Raw genomic sequence first — 4,560 nt, forward strand, 5'->3', positions numbered from 1 at the left:
TCAGGTAAAAACATACATCTTTACAACTTGGTGCTCCCAAGTTTAAAAACAAAAACAAAAACAAAAACAAAACATTTCACAGAAAGGAAAGAAATAACATGAAAACAACTCCAGAGATACACTAACAAGCAAAAAAAATATGGGCAAAGAAGAACATGTAGTTTTCTTAACTGAAGAATCCGAGGGGCCTGAGCTACCAGGAAATGTGCACCCAAAAAGCAGGGTGTGAAGGTTTTTAGAGTAGGAATCTATGACTTGAATATCCCCTATGTCCTGAATAAAAATGGCATCTTGCAGTATTTACACTTCATGGCTCAGACACCTATCTCACTTGGCTCTATTCCTTACTCACTCTAGCATTTACTTAAATGAGTTTAAAAACTTGAGGATACAGCATCAGACGAAAAATAATCACACATAATATTCTCCTGTCTGTGGCTACTTTAGACCTAGGTTTGTTAATAGAAAATTCCTGAAGAAAATTTAAATGTAAGTCTGTGACTTTGCTAAATTAAGCCTCCCAGTTCATATTTAGAAAACACCCACTGTTCGGGGTAAGAGTATTGGTGATACCTATCATACAGGGATAGTCTAACATGCCTCAAAACCAGTGTTAAGCCAATTGCTGGGCTGAGAGGAAAAAGAGGGAGTCTAAAATCACAAGAAGTGCAGACATATCTAGAACCCTTGTCCTTTTGGACCCACGCTTCCTTCAGGGTCCTCATCATTATAAATGTCCTCAGCCATCTGCAACACCTGCATGATATTGTCTTCTGATAAAGAACAAATCATCCAAGGTTCATTGGGATTACACAAGAAATCAGATATCTTGGCAGTGTAATCACCATGAATAAATAACAACTTTGGTGGCCCATCCTCTGCATCTTCTGGGGATTGCTCCTCTCCAATTTTACTTAATCCCAGACATTCAGTCTGAGATCAGTACCTCTGGAAGCCAAAATAGTCTCATTGTGAGGTGACCACTGAACCTGGAATATTTCATCCTTATGTGATTCAAAGGAATGCAACTTGAGTTTCAGATTTCTCAGATCCCAGGGACAGCAGTCTTGTCAGCCGATCCTGTGGCAAGGATGAATTCACTATAAGGATTGAAAGAGAGGCAGTTCACTTCAGCAGTGTGAGTATCAACTGAGTGGCTTGGTTTGGAAGTATTATTTGAATGACTATCCCAAATCATAAGTTTCTGATCATCAGCAACTGATCCAAAGGGAGATTCATGGAGCAGATGCCAGGAAACATCTTCTACCACTGCTGTATGCCCTGGCTTAGAAGGATGTTTTGTATAGTCAAAAACAAGCACATCGCTGGATGGAGTCTTTGTTGCAACGATGCAAGGGTTCTGGGGCATATAACCGGCTTTACTTCTCCTTCATGGTTGATCTTGATTTCTATTTCAGTTTTTCCACTAAATGAGCCAAAACCTCCAAATTCTCCTTTCTCAGTGTCAGAGTGTGATGCATCAAACTGAGCATAATTGTTAGGGAGCTGCATGCCATCTATCACCAGGTGGTTTTACTCATCTGAGGTGTGTGTCCCCAGGACAAGTCGATGAATGCTGAAATGTTTCCCTTCGGGTCTGGTTACATCTGGAAGCCATTGTGCAGTTAGGCTGGGCCACTCCAGAACATGGAGTATCAAATAAGATTTTCCTTTCAAAAATGCTGTATTTTATTAAATTTTATTTATATATATTGTTAAGTTTTTGACAGAAGGCACATGAGCAAATCATAAAGAAAAGAAGTGTTCTTTTTCCATATTTTGTACTCTTCGTCGATCACATGTTCTTCCACTGCATCGTCAAAGGGTGCTTCCTTGTTGGCCATGGCAGGCAAGCAAGCCAGGAAGATCCTGGGCAGAGCATTGCGGGAGGGGAAGGGAGGCTATGAGCTGAATGTTTTTATTTTAGACTTTCAGTCCCTTCATGTATAAAATGGGAAACTTCTGCCATTCCCATAGACCTAAAGGAACCAAACTGTCATTCAGTGGGTATTTCAATTTCAACATGTATTTATGATAATGATGGAAGATTAAGTATTGCTTTGTAAATTTGCCTACTGTAGTTAGATAATTCCGTTAATGTACACAGTTGATTGCATGTATAAGGTGAATACTTGTCCTCAGAAAAATTATTTTTGCATACTTACCTGAACTCTTCACTTCATGTTGCCTTAGTAATCAGAAATGAAAGCGTTTAGAGCTATTCTAGGTCATTAGATCTTCAAAAGCTTTTGTATAATAGATATCTTATGTTCCATAATATGTCCTGGGTAAACTTTCTGTTCATTTCAATCGGTTTATTTATTTATTTATTTTCTAGCTAAATCTCACTTGTACTAGATATTTACCATGTTCTGCATAAGACTGCTTCTGAGAAGGAAGTAAAACAAGTTTGTACACATATATTCACATACCAGAATGAGAAAATGATAACATTTTTAGGAGAAACACGGTTTCTAGTAAAAGTCTTTATCTAGAATTAGGTATACTCATAAATGTTTGTAATATAGCAATACACAGAAATGACTCATTATTTTCTAATACATTATAGGTTTTCAAAACTAATAATATAGATATTTTGGGACACATTCATTTAAGCAGAAGAAATAGCTGGCAAACATTTTTATGTCAGGAGGTATGCCTGCTAAGTTTTTATAACCTTTCTTCTGTTTATTGAATGTAAAATAACTTGATGTGACAGGGTATGCCATATCACAAAGATGACTCAGGTCAGGAATTTCAAGAAATCTTCTTAAAAACAATACCTTTGTAAAGGATTTAAATAAATCATATTTCAAAGATTTATTGCGTATACAGACCTTATTTCCTGTTATCCATCAAAGAACTGAGTTCAGAAGCTTAGGAGAGTCTTCCTCAGAAATAAAGAGCTAGCAATTGGGTGAATGAGAAGTCTCTGGTTTCCTCTGGATTGTAGTCCCTTTCAGCAGATACAACTGTGAAGGGGATTTTGAAAAGTGTGGGGGCACTGTGTACGATGGAAAAACTATGCATGGATTTCAAATTTTCTTTGCAGAAAATATATGTAATTTGATTTTTCCACAAACTTTTCGGAAGACCCTCATTATTTGTTGATGAAACAATTTAAGTGATTATTATGTTTTCTTCACCTATATTTTCTTTTTGTGTTTTTTTCCTTTCCCTAAGCCAGTACAATATATTCAGCTGTCATCCTAAATTCCTATATAGCATGTACTATGTAGAGATGATTATTTGATTCTTATGTATAGAGAGTCTGACTTATTTCACTTAACATTGTTTGTAAATACACCCTTATTATTGTGTCTATTGTTCCACTATACACTAGTTTATGTATTCATTCTATCATTGATGGACATTTGGATTATTTCCAGTTTGGGGTGTGCTAAATATTTTTCTTCATGTATTTTGTGAATGTATGTAACTAATTCTTTTAAGTATAATATCTAGCACTTGAATTGCTGGGTCTTAGGGCATGCATATATTCAGCTTTTTTTGTTTGTTTAAGAAAAATTTTTGCTATAGGGCACATGTATTTGCCAGAAAAAGAGAGACAGAAAGCAAGAAATCACCCCCCAGGGGGATGGCCACGCTGCAATTCCTTCTCCATTATCCTCGCGGGATCTTGGGCATGCACACATGCCCAGCATGAGTTTTAAGCCAATGGGTCTGGGACTCAAACTGTGGTCAACTGTGTGGGAGTCCAGCTACATAACCATTATGCCATCTGCTGGTTCCCACATTCAGCTTTGGTAGATACTTCAATGCTTTTTCCTGAGTAACTCTAGTAACTTATATTCTCACTACCATATATATTCTCATCACCACATCCTTGCCAATACTGCTGGGTCTGGACTTCAAACAATAGTCAACTATGTGGGAATCCAGCAACATAACCATTACACCATCTGCTGGCCCCACCTGGCAAGATTTTCAGGCTGCCAGGTCCAAGACTAAACTATGAAGTTGACTTCATGGGATCCAGCTACCTTAACTTTCATGCTACCTGCTGACACATCATCCTTTTTTTTTTTTTTTTTTTTAACGCTTTGAAGGAGTTTATATTCCTTATAAAAATCCTTTGGGGTCACCACAGTGGTATAGCAGTAATATAATTCTCCACAATGCAGGCTAAGGACCAGATTTATTTCCTATGGTCTCACTGTACACTTTACCTTAGCTATTCTCAGTCCCTTCCAGTTCCATTTTGCAATCAGTTGTCAATCTACACACCAAAAAAATGCTGTTATAGAACTAAACAGATGCCTTACCAAAGAAGATATTCAGATGACAAATAAGGATGAGCTCAATATCATATCATGGGAGAAATGCAAATTAAAATGAGGTATCACTATACATCTATTAGAATACCCAAAATCTGGGGCTGGCAGGTGGCGTGGTGGTTAAAGGAGCTGGATTCTCACATGGCTGCCGGCAATTCTTGTCCTGGACCTGGCAGCTTGCTTTCTTGCTTTCCCTTTTTCTCTCTGTCTGTCTCTCTCAGTTCAAACTAAAAAAAGATAATAATGACAAATGGAATTAATT

General features: G+C 37.4%; 1 pseudogene; it reads right to left on the reverse strand.

The window, feature by feature from the left end:
- Nucleotides 1–506: 506 nt before the first annotated feature.
- On the reverse strand, nt 507–1,844 carry LOC102484057 (histone-binding protein RBBP4-B-like; annotated as a pseudogene).
- Nucleotides 1,845–4,560: the final 2,716 nt, after the last annotated feature.

The sequence above is a fragment of the Tupaia chinensis genome, unplaced genomic scaffold (assembly GCF_000334495.1).
Source record: "Tupaia chinensis unplaced genomic scaffold, TupChi_1.0 Scaffold000341_1, whole genome shotgun sequence".
NCBI lineage: Eukaryota > Metazoa > Chordata > Mammalia > Scandentia > Tupaiidae > Tupaia > Tupaia belangeri.